Source organism: Mytilus edulis, chromosome 9, assembly GCF_963676685.1.
Source record: "Mytilus edulis chromosome 9, xbMytEdul2.2, whole genome shotgun sequence".
Lineage (NCBI taxonomy): Eukaryota > Metazoa > Mollusca > Bivalvia > Mytilida > Mytilidae > Mytilus > Mytilus edulis.
Window position 1 is genome coordinate 3,389,779 of NC_092352.1, and position 16,957 is coordinate 3,406,735.

The window sequence follows — 16,957 nt, forward strand, 5'->3', positions numbered from 1 at the left end:
TAACGGTTCTTTGCCGGTTTCGGATCGACGGATACGCCAGTCCACTCTGTTATTTACATTGTACATATATATACATTGTTACCAACACAAAAGTTTCGATATACACGTTACTGCTAGTCTGTTGTAATATCTCCGAGTCATCTCAGGTTTCTATTCATCAAAAATTCTCACAGGCGTTCCGAGGCTTCTAATGTTCTTCAAAGTTCGAGGATAATGCGTTTCCATAAAACCAAGGAAACAAAATGACTGACACAAAAGTTTCATAAATATTTACAACAAGTCACTTAATTACATTATGGCATATACAAAGTCTTCCTATTTCTATCTCTCGTCTAATTTGATCAGAACTGCTCCGCTAGTCTCACTTGAATGAAATCGTAAAGTGTTTCTTCTTTCTGCACACGCCATGACTTTGCACATTCGTCCCAATTTCGCGTACATCATAAATCCAGTCAACATTGTGAACTCGGGTACCTCCACCAGATATAACGGGGCTTTCCTGTGTGTTTTAGGAACTATGTCATTTATTTCGGATCTACGTGTCCGGGATCGTAATCCATGTTGCCCGTTACATAGGGAACTAGTTATTGTAAAGTTTCTCCGTAAGCTCACTTAGTACTGTCTATATAACGAAGTCCATTTAATGTTCACATGTTTAATCATATATATATAATCTTTATATAACAGTACATGTATAATAAATATTCTTAATCATAATTTCCAATTAACGTTCGTACATACAACTTGGTACTTCAAGCTACTACTCTCTATCTCTGACCAATACATAAAGTTTCTCACAAGATACAGCTATAAACACATGTTCTTAATTTATGTAAGCAAAGGCATTGATTAATGGTCTTAGATTATTTGGATAAACTATTGCAGTTCAACTGTCCAACTAAAGTATCGTATAAAGTGTCACATTAAACAAGATGAAAGATCATTAAACTGATTAAGAACTGACCATCAAATCTTAGATGGAATTGATTACGCCACACGTGTACAAATTCATTAAAATAAATAAAATCTCCGAGCAGCTGTTCTTTGATTCTATGAACTACTTCTTGTTGTAAAGTATCAAACGTGTCAGATTAAAATTATCATGATTTCAATCCTTGTTTCGGTAGGCGAGAAACTATTTTTTATATAAAAATTATTATCCATATTCATTTTGCTTATTTTTTAATCGTGTTTATTATAATTTTGTTGACCACTTATTGCTCAAAATTTTAGAGAATACAAATTAAAAAAAACATAGTAAAAACGAGGAATGAAATTCTCTAAAATGAATTTCTATTGTCTACAAGTGAACCTGAATCAATAATAAATCATTTGCATTTACTATGATAAAGTACACACTGTAATTGACATACACGAAATATTTTTAAATCTGTTAACTGATAAATTATTCTCTTCTCAACGTTCAGTGGCAAATATTTGATGCAATATAAAGGACGTCTGAAATTCAATATACAATAAATCTATTGCTCAATGAGTCCTACAAAGTAAAAGATCTGCGGTGAATGCCAGAAAAAAAAGAGGTTGCCACTGGGAAAGGATATCTATGTTATGTATGATAGGAATAGAAATCATTGTGTCTACTACTAATTTAACATCCCCATTTCGAATGAAAATAGAAACAGGTTTAAAATGTATTGAAATATCGTATTGAAGTACAACGGTTAACATATGTGTACTTTTACAAAAAAAAAAACCTAGCTGAGATTTCAATCGTGGTATTTGAGCCCTAAATGAATTATCCAGTTCTTTTAAATAAAGCGTGTATGGTGTATTGTGAATGAATAATAATATTAAACGTTATCAAGTATAACAGTTACCTTTTTTATGATTATTTATCAGGGATAAGATTTTTGATTTATATGAGACATTCTGATTGATAGATGTACAAAAAAAAAACGTAAAACAAATTTCTCGAAAGAATGCAACATTTTACATGAAAATGACGAACTAGATAATTAGTAAACACGTTAAATAAGTTTGTATTATAGTACTAACAAGCTTATGATCCTGTATCATTTCTTGACATCCGTTTAAAGTATACTTTTAAAGCATTTTATTCAGTTTGCTTCATTCCTGCCAAAATCGCCCTTTTGACGCCGTATTTTGACGTTGTCAGTGCCCCTGAGTATTGTGACGTTACAATGGACCTTTGACGTTCTACACAATCAACAAGATTTGTGTGTAGAAGCCATAAATGTCCCTTTGGCAGCAAGAGGGTTAATCCTATAATAACGTTAGCGGAGGTGTCATTTTGTTAGCGTAATCGTAAACACGCACACCTTAGGTTGACAGACGTTGAGGCCATAATATTTGGGCCACCTATAAAAAATTGATATCGACTTGTAGCACAGGAACAGGGCAACAAATTCATACCCGTAGATGTATGCTTTGTTGTAACAACTTTCGGCATTTAGCACACTCCCGGAAATCTATGACAGTCTGGAAAGTCACTTCCGTTTTATGAATTGTGGACAAACTATACATGCGACCCCCTATAAATAGCTGCAGAAAGTTAGCATACTGCCGGGGCAACTAACTTATAACACCAAAGTTGTGCTCAACCGATAAACTCGCCGGTATTTTTGAAAAAACGGAGAAAACGATAAGACCCAATAACGTTAGCGGAGGTGTCATTTTGTTAGCGTAATCGTAAACACGCACACCTTAGGTTGACAGACGTTGCAGCCATAATATTTGGGCCACCTATAAAAAATTGATATCGACTTGTAGCACAGGAACAGGGCAACAAATTCGTACCCGTAGATGTATGCTTTGTTGTAACAACTTTCGTCATTTAGCACACTCCCGGAAATCTATGACAGTCTGGAAAGTCACTTCCGTTTTATGAATTGTGGACAAACTATACATGCAACCCCCAATAAATAGCTGCAGAAAGTTAGCATACTGCCGGGGCAACTAACTTATAACACCAAAGTTGTGCTCAACCGATAAACTCGCCGGTATTTTGGAAAAAACGGAGAAAACGATAAGACCCAATAACGTTAGCGGAGGTGTCATTTTGTTAGCGTAATCGTAAACACGCACACCTTAGGTTGACAGACGTTGCGGCCATAATATTTGGGCCACCTATAAAAAATTGATATCGACTTGTAGCACAGGAACAGGGCAACAAATTCATACCCGTAGATGTATGCTTTGTTGTAACAACTTTCGGCATTTAGCACACTCCCGGAAATCTATGACAGTCTGGAAAGTCACTTCCGTTTTATGAATTGTGGACAAACTATACATGCGACCCCCTATAAATAGCTGCAGAAAGTTAGCATACTGCCGGGGCAACTAACTTATAACACCAAAGATGTGCTCAACCGATAAACTCGCCGGTATTTTTGAAAAAACGGAGAAAACGATAAGACCCAATAACGTTAGCGGAGGTGTCATTTTGTTAGCGTAATCGTAAACACGCACACCTTAGGTTGACAGACGTTGCAGCCATAATATTTGGGCCACCTATAAAAAATTGATATCGACTTGTAGCACAGGAACAGGGCAACAAATTCATACCCGTAGATGTATGCTTTGTTGTAACAACTTTCGGCATTTAGCACACTCCCGGAAATCTATGACAGTCTGGAAAGTCACTTCCGTTTTATGAATTGTGGACAAACTATTCATGCGACCCCCTATAAATAGCTGCAGAAAGTTAGCATACTGCCGGGGCAACTAACTTATAACACCAAAGTTGTGCTCAACCGATAAACTCGCCGGTATTTTTGAAAAAACGGAGAAAACGATAAGACCCAATAACGTTAGCGGAGGTGTCATTTTGTTAGCGTAATCGTAAACACGCACACCTTAGGTTGACAGACGTTGCGGCCATAATATTTGGGCCACCTATAAAAAATTGATATCGACTTGTAGCACAGGAACAGGGCAACAAATTCATACCCGTAGATGTATGCTTTGTTGTAACAACTTTCGGCATTTAGCACACTCCCGGAAATCTATGACAGTCTGGAAAGTCACTTCCGTTTTATGAATTGTGGACAAACTATACATGCGACCCCCTATAAATAGCTGCAGAAAGTTAGCATACTGCCGGGGCAACTAACTTATAACACCAAAGTTGTGCTCAACCGATAAACTCGCCGGTATTTTTGAAAAAACGGAGAAAACGATAAGACCCAATAACGTTAGCGGAGGTGTCATTTTGTTAGCGTAATCGTAAACACGCACACCTTAGGTTGACAGACGTTGCGGCCATAATATTTGGGCCACCTATAAAAAATTGATATCGACTTGTAGCACAGGAACAGGGCAACAAATTCATACCCGTAGATGTATGCTTTGTTGTAACAACTTTCGGCATTTAGCACACTCCCGGAAATCTATGACAGTCTGGAAAGTCACTTCCGTTTTATGAATTGTGGACAAACTATACATGCGACCCCCTATAAATAGCTGCAGAAAGTTAGCATACTGCCGGGGCAACTAACTTATAACACCAAAGTTGTGCTCAACCGATAAACTCGCCGGTATTTTTGAAAAAACGGAGAAAACGATAAGACCCAATAATTCTTATATCATTTGCATATCTATAAATACTTGAATTGGATTGGTCAATTAGAATTTTTTTCTTGGTTTACACTTCGAAAAACCATGTTTCCGAAACTACTTTCGTAATCTATTTATGCGCGATACATATTTTTGCAAGGATACTGGGATTTTCAGCAAATTGAGATTATAAAACAATTGCATAACAGTTTATTCTATTCTAATGCATATGTAACAAAAAGAAAGAAAAATAGAAATGCCCTAAAGCTTCGAAAATGTATAAAAATAAAATTTTCATAAAATTCCGCGAAATGTCACTAAGGATTTGGCGAATTTACGTCATGGCAAAAGACGACGTCACACGAATGAATATTTTCAAGGGAAAGATTATTTCGTTACGTGTACGCTTCAAATTCGGATAATATCTAATTAAAATGAATTTTTTGAGGTAGGTGCTATTTCTTTTTAGATTCTGTTGCATTTATCGGACATTTATGGTTTTAGAAAGTCAAGATGGCGGCGTACTCCTTAGTTACGACATGCCATTGTGCTTTTGGTGGTAAATAAAGTAGCCGTCAAACAAATGATGTAAATTGATAATGGCGTATGTTTGGCTGAAGAATTATAAGGATTAAACACATTTTTTCTAGAGGTTATTGATGTGTAAACCGGGTCTCTTACTCACAAACTTAACATAAAAGTCCTTCGGACTTTTATTCAGTTTGTGAGTTAATCGCCCCGGTTTACACATCAATAACCTCTAGAAAAAATGTGTGTAATCCTATAATAACGTTAGCGGAGGTGTCATTTTGTTAGCGTAATCGTAAACACGCACACCTTAGGTTGACAGACGTTGCAGCCATAATATTTGGGCCATCTATAAAAAATTGATATCGACTTGTAGCACAGGAACAGTCGACAAATTCATACCCGTAGATGTATGCTTTGTTGTAACAACTTTCGGCATTTAGCACCCTCCTGGAAATCTATGACAGTCTGGAAAGTCACTTCCGTTTTATGAATTGTGGACAAACTATTCATGCGACCCCCTATAAATAGCTGCAGAAAGTTAGCATACTGCCGGGGCAACTAAGTTATAACACCAAAGTTGTGCTCATTCGATAAACTCGCCGGTATTTTTGAAAAAGCGGAGAAAACGATAAGACCCAATAACGTTAGCGGAGGTGTCATTTTGTTAGCGTAATCGTAAACACGCACACCTTAGGTTGACAGACGTTGCGGCCATAATATTTGGGCCACCTATAAAAAATTGATATCGACTTGTAGCACAGGAACAGGGCAACAAATTCATACCCGAAGATGTATGCTTTGTTGTAACAACTTTCGGCATTTAGCACACTCCCGGAAATCTATGACAGTCTGGAAAGTCACTTCCGTTTTATGAATTGTGGACAAACTATACATGCGACCCCCTATAAATAGCTGCAGAAAGTTAGCATACTGCCGGGGCAACTAAGTTATAACACCACAGTTGTGCTCAACCGATAAACTCGCCGGTATTTTTGAAAAAACGGAGAAAACGATAAGACCCAATAACGTTAGCGGAGGTGTCATTTGGTTAGCGTAATCGTAAACACGCACACCTTAGGTTGACAGACGTTGCGGCCATAATATTTGGGCCACCTATAAAAAATTGATATCGACTTGTAGCACAGGAACACGGCAACAAATTCATACCCGAAGATGTATGCTTTGTTGTAGGTTGGTCCCCTCCGTAAAACATTCAGTATGCCTTCGGAATATACAAATATTAATATTTAAATTATTGTCAAGAATTTCAATAACGGCCGGGAAACAGACTAGCTTTGTAACAACTGTCGGCATTTAGCACACTCCCGGAAATCTATGACAGTCTGGAAAGTCACTTCCGTTTGATATATTGTGGACAAACTATACATGCGACCCCCTATAAATAGCTGCAGAAAGTTAGCATACTGCCGGGGCAACTAACTTATAACACCACAGTTGTGCTCAACCGATAAACTCGCCGATATTTTTGAAAAAAACGGAGAAAACGATAAGACCCAAAAACGGTAGCGGAGGTGTCATTTTGTTAGCGTAATCGTAAACACGCACACCTTAGGTTGACAGACGTTGCGGCCATAATATTTGGGCCACCTATAAAAAATTGATATCGACTTGTAGCACAGGAACAGGGTAACAAATTCATACCCGTAGATGTATGCTTTGTTGTAACAACTTTCGGCATTTAGCACACTCCCGGAAATCTATGATAGTCTGGAATGTCACTTCCGTTTGATGAATTGTGGACAAACTATACATGCAAACCCCTATAAGTAGCTGCAGAAAGTTAGCATACTGCCGGGGCAACTAAGTTATAACACCAAAGTTGTGCTCAACCGATAAACTCGCCGGTATTTTTGAAAAAGCGGAGAAAACGATAAGACCCAATAACGTTAGCGGAGGTGTCATTTTGTTAGCGTAATCGTAAACACGCACACCTTAGGTTGACATACGTTGCAGCCATAATATTTGGGCCACCTATAAAAAATTGATATCGACTTGTAGCACAGGAACAGGGCAACAAATTCATACCCGAAGATGTATGCTTTGTTGTAACAACTTTCGGCATTTAGCACACTCCCGGAAATCTATGACAGTCTGGAAAGTCACTTCCGTTTTATGAATTGTGGACAAACTATACATGCGACCCCCTATAAATAGCTGCAGAAAGTTAGCATACTGCCGGGGCAACTAACTTATAACACCACAGTTGTGCTCAACCGATAAACTCGCCGATATTTTTGAAAAAAACGGAGAAAACGATAAGACCCAAAAACGGTAGCGGAGGTGTCATTTTGTTAGCGTAATCGTAAACACGCACACCTTAGGTTGACAGACGTTGCGGCCATAATATTTGGGCCACCTATAAAAAATTGATATCGACTTGTAGCACAGGAACAGGGTAACAAATTCATACCCGTAGATGTATGCTTTGTTGTAACAACTTTCGGCATTTAGCACACTCCCGGAAATCTATGATAGTCTGGAATGTCACTTCCGTTTGATGAATTGTGGACAAACTATACATGCAAACCCCTATAAGTAGCTGCAGAAAGTTAGCATACTGCCGGGGCAACTAACTTATAACACCAAAGTTGTGCTCAACCGATAAACTTGCCGGTATTTTTGAGAAAAAAAACGGAGAAAACGATAAGACCCAATACCGTTAGCGGAGGTGTCATTTTGTTAGCGTAATCGTAATCACGCACACCTTAGGTTGACAGACGTTGCGGCCATAATATTTGGGCCACCTATAAAAAATTGATATCGACTTGTAGCACAGGAACAGGGCAACAAATTCATACCCGTAGATGTATGCTTTGTTGTAACAACTTTCGGCATTTAGCACACTCCCGGAAATCTATGACAGTCTGGAAAGTCACTTCCGTTTAATGAATTGTGGACAAACTATACATGTGACCCCCTATAAATAGCTGCAGAAAGTTAGCATACTGCCGGGGCAACTAACTTATTACACCAAAGTTGTGCTCAACCGATAAACTTGCCGGTATTTTTGAGAAAAAAAACGGAGAAAACGATAAGACCCAATAACGTTAGATGAGGTGTCATTTTGTTAGCGTAATCGTAAACACGCACACCTTAGGTTGACAGACGTTGCGGCCATAATATTTGGGCCACCTATAAAAAATTGATATCGACTTGTAGCACAAGAACAGGGCAACAAATTCATACCCGTAGATGTATGCTTTGTTGTAACAACTTTCGGCATTTAGCACACTCCCGGAAATCTATGACAGTCTGGACTGTCACTTCCGTTTAATGAATTTTGGACAAACTATACATGCGACCCCCTATAAATAACTGCAGAAAGTTAGCATACTGCCGGGGCAACTAACTTATAACACCAAAGTTGTGCTCAACCGATAAACTCGCCGGTATTTTTGAAAAAAAGGTGAAAACGATAAGACCCAATAACGTTAGCGGAGGTGTCATTTTGTTAGCGTAATCGTAAACACGCACACCTTAGGTTGACAGACGTTGCGGCCATAATATTTGGGCCACCTATAAAAAAAATGATATCGACGTGTAGCACAGGAACAGGGCAACACATTCATACCAGTAGATGTATGGTTTGTTGTAACAACTTTAGGCATTTAGCACACTCCCGGAAATCTATCACAGTCTTGAAAGTCACTTCCGTTTAATGAATTGTGGACAAACTATACATGCGGCCCCCTATAAATAGCTGCAGAAAGTTAGCATACTGCCGGGGCAACTAACTTATAACACCAAAGTTGTGCTCAACCGATAAACTCGCCAGTATTTTTGAAAAAAACGGAGAAAACGATAAGACCCAATAACGTTAGCGGAGGTGTCATTTTTTTTTTAGCGTAATCGTAAACACGCACACATTAGGTTGACAGACGTTGCGGCCATAACATTTGGGCCTAATATAAAAAAAAATGATATCGACTTGTAGCACAGGAACAGGGGAACAAATTCATACCCGTAGATGTATGCTTTGTTGTAACAACTTTCGGCATTTAACACACTCCCGGAAATCTATGATAGTCTGGAAAGTCACTTCCGTTTAATGAATTGTGGACAAACTATACATGCGACCCCCTATAAATAGCTGCAGAAATCTAGCATACTGCCGGGGCAACTAACTTATAACACGACTTACCATTTGAAGAAAATAAATTCCTTAAGTCCTTTACCTAACAACACAATTTTGGTTTCAATGGATGTGTGATGTGTATTCACAAATATTCCAAAAGATGAAGTAATAGCCGCGTGTGAAAAAGTTTGGAATACGCGAAAAGATAAACATCCCCAAACTGACTGTCTAGTTCAATTGCTCAAGCTAGTGCTTGAAAATAACAACTTTATTGTCAACGACAAGCACTTTTTACAGATTGACGGAACTAGTATGGGAACAAAAATGGCACCTTCTTTTGCCAACATTTTTATGGGGGATCTCGAAGAACGCATCCTTTTGAGTGTGCCATACAAACCCTTGTCATGGCTCCGTTTTATTGATGATATTGACATGAAATGGAACGATGCTGCAGAACATTTGCAAAATTTCTTAGATCATTGTAATTAGTTCCATCACTCAATTAAATTTACATTTGAATTTTCAAGCGAGAAAATTGCTTTTCTCGACACCACCACATTTTTAAAAAACGGGGTCATGACAATTGATCTCCACACAAAGAAAACTGATAAACACCAGTTCCTTTCTCCATAAAGTCGTCACCCGGAACACTGCTCCAGGAGTATACCTTACAGTCAAGCCATCAGACTAATTTAAAAGCGAATTTTCTCCTCGGAATCCAAACTTACCTATCGTTTGGGACAACTGAAAACACAGCTGAAATCAAGAGGATACAAAACCAAAAACATCACAGACGCTTTTGATAAAGCCCAAGAAAAAGATCGAGCTAGCATCATGAAATACAAAGATAAGACGACCCGTGCAGATAGAATTCCGTTTGTTGTAACCTTCCATCCCGATTTGACAAATATTTCATCTACTATCCGAAAGCACTGGCGTCTTATCGAAAATGACTCTTCCTTAAAAGAAATGTTTCCATCACCTCCTGTTATTGCCTATCGCAGACCCAAAAATCTCAAAGACCTAGTTGTGACTTCAAAAGTAAAGAAACAAGAAACTTCTAACTAAATTTGGATGTTACAAACAATGCGGTAGAAGCAAGTGTAAGTGCTGTAAAGCCGCCAACACTGACCACTCTTTCAGCAGCACAGTAACAAAGCAGCGATACAACATCTATGTTACATCTAATTGCAAAACGGAAAATAGTATTTATATTCTTATTTGTGGAGCTTGCAAGCTGCAGTATGTTGGTGAAACAGAAACCAAATTCAACATCAGACTTAACAATCACCGGTCGTTCTATACAAAAGGAAGAAACTGTCCAATTACGAGACACCTCTTAAGAACTGGACATACTTTTGATAATATCACCTTTCAAATAATTGAGGTAAACCAAAATTGGGACTCCGAAAGGAGAAAACAGAGAGAAAGGTTCTGTATGCACCAGCTACGTACTCTTGAACCTGATGGACTTGAGAGGGATGAAAAACAGTTCTACCCAAAACCAAAGGAATAAATCATGAATGTCATTCTATTTAACTAAAACAACTATTTGTTTAGATTTTAAAATTGTTATGTACAATAAACGGCAAAAATATGTTTTATATAGACCATCAATCATTATGTTAAACTTTTACACGAATTTTGTGTAGCTCAAGCTACAAAGATATTTTTTGTCATGCATCCGATTTCACCTAGATAGATGCACACGCCCGATGAAGCTAATTTGTTTAGCGAAATATTGCGTGAATAATATATAAAATATAACAATTAATTTTATAACACTCATTAGTATGTTAAAGTTACATTCTTAGACACTTATATATATATTTTCTGTTTAGTATTAAATTTATATTAAGATCCATTTTGTTACATCTTGTGATAAATTTTATTTGGCAATCGCCAATGGCAGTCAGCAGGGTTAAATAACATCAGTTGTTCGACCTGTAATTCAAATGCGTTTTGTTTAAATATACTTTTTCACTTTTTTGGTCTTTTGGAAAATGTTGTTTGTGCTGTATTTAGACCCTTCTACAACGAAATTTGTGTTACATGCACGCGTATAAATATTGCTGTTTTTATCCAACGCAATTATAGGTTTGAACGTAGTTTTCAATTTAGACTCGTTTATATCTATAATACTAAAATTACGAGGTCCAATTTGTCAGCCGTCATCACGTAAAAACGATGAATCAAAGAATTCAACTTTATATATAACTAATATAGTACAATGGTGTTGATTAAAAATTACACCACTCTAGGCCCATTTGTTTTCCACGTAATTAATATTGCCAATAATTAAGAAGTTCCGGATCGAGTCCGATACTGATACCAATAGTATATTCACCTGTTACATATTACCTTATCTGTACGTTACGCATCTGACAGGCGCACCTCTAAACAGTATATTTAGAATTTTGCTGTATACTGTTGAGTAAAAATTCTCCATTCCAGGCCCTTTTGTTTTCCAAATTATTAATATTGCCAGTAATTGATAGGTTCCAGGTCGACGGGTTCAAACAGACCGACACTGATACCAATAGTATATTCACCTGTTACATATTACCTTATCTGTACGTTACGCATCTGACAGGCGCACCTCTAAACAGTATATTTAGAATTTTGCTGTATACTGTTGAGTAAATATTCTCCATTCCAGGCCCTTTTGTTTTCCAAATTATTAAAATTACCAATAATTGATAGGTTCCAGGTCGACGGGTTCAAACAGAAAGATTTTGAAAGCAGAGAAAACTGTGCACCTTATACATGTTATAATCGGCATGACTTTATCAGATGACAATACCAATACTAAAATAAGACATACGCAAAGTTATATATCAGTCATGAACCCGCGATATCACGGGTGTGTTCTAGTATATATATATTTAGACGAGTTGTATATACATTATGTACACAGCCATGTATCACCATCATTGATGGCGATCCGATGGATACATCTGTTGTAGGGTTGTCACTGACTCAGACGTACTTATAAATATAATTATTTTCTGTGACTGTATCTTACATTAATTTGTAGGATCCTTTACTATAGATCATTTAGCTGATCTGTAACAATAACATCTTCATGCCTTATATATCATGTACTGCAGTACGCCGCTAGATTAAAACTGACGTGGAAAGGTAACACCCGGCCCCGGAAAACTTCTTTTATATGAAGCCCAGGTGGTCGTGTGGTCTAGCGCGCCGGTTACAGTGGAGGCGATTTGATGTCACGATATCTCAGTAGCATAGGTTCGAATCCCGGCGAGGGAAGAACCAGCAAAATTACAGATCTATCATTGTTGGGTTGGTGTTTAGACGAGTTGTATACACATGTATTTACATATATATTTCGGAGTTTAGCAGTTGTAGTAGTTGACGTCCATTATCACTGAACTAGTGCACATTCTTGTTTAGGGGTCAGCTGAAGCACGCCTCCGGGTGCATGATTTTCTCGGTGTGTTGAAGACCTATTAGGGGCCTTCGGCTGTTTGCTGCTGCTCTTTGGTCGGGTTCTTGTCTCTTTAACACATTCCTCATTTCTTTTCTGAATTGTATGTTACTCCTATAAACATCCTCGTCATTTGAACTTTGGTGGAGACTTGTCACATTGACATATCATACCACATCTTTGATATCTTGGTTTGACTTCGTAATCTCTTTGTGAGAATGAATAGCGATATCATAGTTCTTAAATTGTCTTAAATTTTATAAAACGGGGTGTTATTACGGCATTGAGATTTTACAAAAAAGTGTATGAAACAACTGGCAAATAAGAAAAGATATTCAAACTATAGTTTGTGGTGAACTGAAGAACTTAGTTTATATCCATGTTAATGGGTGTATGTTGGATAGTGATCCCTTTGCATGTGTGTACCACATGCATGTACATATACCTCCCTTTATCATTTTTGTGAATACGGATGTATCGCAAATGCATTCACAGAGACCTATAGGTAATACTAAGGAAAGTGAATTGTTGTAAAAGGAATGAATAAACAAAAGATCATACAATTATTTTTAGTTATAAGAAAACTAATAGTTTTCAAGTATTTTATTCATGTTCCTGGACTTAAAGTCGACTCTCAACTCGTGCAAATCATTTTCCAAGCTCCTTCATCTTCCTTTGATCATTTTCTGTTTTGTTATGATCTTTTTTATTTTGTTGTGAATTCAACATTACCGACAAGGAGTCTATGGCACCATTAACTGATAGTCTATTCTTGCGTTTTGTTTTGTTGCTGTGAATTCTGTCGCCTTCTTCCGGTAGTTTGTTTGGTAACTTATTTGTGCTGTTGCCTCCTTCCGGTAGTTTGTTTGGTAACTTATTCGTGATTATTGAGGATGCGAGCCTGCGATCGCGAGACAGGATGTTATCTAGATGAGAAGTAACAATGATCGCCTGGGATTCTCTTACATTTACAAAAGCTAATCCTCTACATCTAAAAATTGTACAGCAAATAAAAAGAATGGTCCCTAAATATACTTTACAGCTTCTCATTCTAACTTGTTGTCTGTTTAAAAATCTGAAACAGATATAATTACAAGTGTACCATAAAAGACCGGTATGCAGGTTTGTTTTTTAGAGAAATCTTTATGTTTGAGTATGTAGCATCTAGATAATATTTTTTTTTAAATTTGATATGAAGTAAGTACCAATCTATGTTTCAACTGTCCAGGTAAGATATAGATCTGTGATTTGTGATATCGCTATGCTTATTTGTCTTATGAAATGTTAACATTGCCATAACCAAATTTCAATAACTTTTGTGCAGTAAGAGCTGTAAAAATGAATGTTTATTAAAATGACCAAAAACGTGTTTAAGTTCATGTAGATCGAGGGTCCTCTGCTATCTTCTTATCTATCTATAATGAAATATGCAAAATTTGAGACAAGATTGTAATTCATTTCTAAGATTTGTCTTCCAAATGATTGAAACTATGTGACGTATCTTATTATCACTACGTTTTTTCATAAAGACAGATCATTTTTGTTTGATTAAAAAAAACTAAACTTAGTCATATAAGCGGAGGTAACTTAGATAATTTATGCTAAATGTACTGAAATTTTATTACACAACTACCTTATTTGAATTATCTTTCTTTTCATGACTTGAAATGATAAGATAAACACATTATTTTCTAAATTCATTTTAAATCTTACACATTATTTGAATTTCTGTCACAAATTTTGCATAGTTCATAAAACTTTTTTTTTTTTAAATTAAAACGGATTCATTTTGCTTTTCTATTTTACAATTCAAGATGGCAGAATACACCCGATCTACCGTAAAGGAATAAAGCTATAGTTTTGAGATAATTAAGATAGTCATGTAATGAAAGAGTTTACATTTTTACTTCTTACTTACAATGAAACGATCCTGACGAAGGTTACCACAAAAGCATACACATTGAGATCCTTATAACGTGCATTATGCAAGCAAATTAAACCAAAGCAAACAAAATAAATCATTACTTACATACGCACGTTTTCCTGACTCGTTTTAACTGTTCACATAGTGTAATTAAAAGGCTGATACAAAGTTGATATTCATTTATCATTTATCAGGATTGCAAGCTGTTGCTTATATTTAAATTAAATCTGTTCAATATTTGATTTACATGATGTTTTTGTCTATCAGCAAACCATTTATTTGAAACGACATACATGCACTTGTTATTAAAAATTTTATCAATGTTTTCTTGTTTAAAATTGTGAATGGAAATGAGGAATATGTCAGAGACAAAAACCCGACCGAAGAACAGAAAACAGCCCAAGGCAACCAACGGATCTTCAAAACAGCGAGAAAATATCGTACCGGAGACGGGCTTCAGCTGACCCCTGTACAAAAGTGTGTACTAGTTCAGTGAAAATGTACTTATGCTTATGTACCTGTCCCAAGTCAGGAGCCTGTAATTCAGTGGTTGTCGTTTGTTTGTGTGTTACATATTTGTTTTTCGTTCATTTTTTTATATAAATAAGGCCGTTAGTTTTCTCGTTTGAATTGTTTTACATTGTCTTATCGGGGCCTTTTATAGCTGACTATGCGGTATGGGCTTTGCTAATTGTTGAAGGCCGTACGGTGACCTATAGTTATTAATGTCTGTGTCATTTTGGTCTTTTGTGGATAGTTGTCTCATTGGCAATCATACCACATCTTGTTTTTTTTATATTCCCACTAAACTCCTAAACATAAATGAACTAAAATGAATGATCGACCAAAGTTCGTTTTCAGAGTCAAAGAGACTATGAAATGGGTATAATTATCTGCTTTCCTTTACGAAGCACATGAGATCATCCAAGTTCTTGGTGGGGTTCGTTTTGCTAAGTCTTAGGTTTTCTATGTTGTGCTATTATTTCTCTGTTTTTCTTTTTTTCTTTCTTTTTAAGCCAGTATGTTTTCAGTTTATTTTCAATCTATGAGTTTGAATATCCGTCTGGTATCTTTCATCCCTCGTCTTTAATCTCTTCACAATACTTATGTTGTTGTTTCCTGTGGACAAAGTTTCAACACAGCGAGAAAATATCGCACCTGGAGGCTGGCTTCAGATGGCACCTTAACAAAAGTGTGTACAAGTTCAGTGAAACTGGACGTCACACGAAACTCATAAACATATAAATGAACTAAAATGAATGATCGACCAAAGTACGTTTTCAGAGTCAAAGAGACTATGAAATGGGTATATCTACTTACCTTTCCGAAGCACATTATTTATTTTGCAATATATATTTCCGTACTGTATTGTATACTTTACTCACCTGTGTACTTTTTTTTGGCGGTCTTTTGTCCAAGGTTACAATGGTTATGGTTGTCTTTCTGATATTGTTTGACATCTAATCCCCTTGTTTTATTAATTTTGTTTTTACATTATGTCATAGATCCAATCTATTCCTTTAGGTATTTTAACATGTCTTTTGATTGAGTTAAGCCATTACAATTGAAATGTTTATAGTGTGTCTTTCCATGTTGTCTTGTTACACTATTGTTTCACGTTGGATGACGTTGGTGCTAAAACATTTAAACCCACTGCATTTGTTTGCACCTGTCCTAAGTCAGGAAACTGATGTTAAGTGATTGCCGTTTGTTGGTGTGGTTCGTTAGTGTTTCTTGTTTCTCTGTTTTATATAGATTAGACCTTTGGTTTACCTGTTTGAATGGGTTTACACTAGTCACTTTTGGTGCCCTTTATAGCTTGCTGTTTGGTGCCCTTTATAGCTTCTTGTTTGGTGCGAACCAAGGCTCCGTGTTGAAGTCCATACTCTGATCAATAATGGTTTACCTTTACATATTTTGTCTTGAATGGAGAGTTGTCACATTGGCACTCATACAACATCTTTTTATATCTAGGACGAAGACTAAATTACAATGACGAACGAAGAAGATCATAGGGACAATATAACCAAATTATCATTTATGTTCTACTGCTCTTTTGTTATAAACATCACCCGTTGTCACACATTCAGATAATTTGATATTTCTAAAACCCAATTTGTACGCCCAACCTATAGTCATTATGTTTTTCGGTCTGTGCGTCCGTTCTTTCGTCCGTAATTCTATACCGTTTCCACGGCCGACACTCGGCTAACCGAGAGATTGGTCGGTTAATCTATATTGAGTATGCGGCTATATCGGCGGTTGGTCTGTTACTCGGATTGGCTAAAGTCTGTTAATCAGGTGTTATCGAGAAAATCATTGAAAGTTCAGCATGTTTCATTGTATAACTTTTTAAATATATTTTTATCATAAAAAATATTCATGTCTAACAAAACAATTCAATGTACTGAATCCAGTG

At 36.7% G+C, this 16,957-nt stretch overlaps 1 long non-coding RNA gene across 1 annotated transcript; it reads right to left on the reverse strand.

Moving 5' to 3' along the window:
• Positions 1-13,199: 13,199 nt before the first annotated feature.
• Positions 13,200-14,717, reverse strand: LOC139487514 (uncharacterized). Its single transcript, XR_011655831.1, has 2 exons — positions 14,644-14,717; positions 13,200-13,689 (listed from the first exon to the last, which is right to left on the reverse strand). It is a non-coding gene; the product is annotated as an uncharacterized lncRNA (long non-coding RNA).
• Between the last annotated feature and the right edge of the window lie 2,240 nt (positions 14,718-16,957).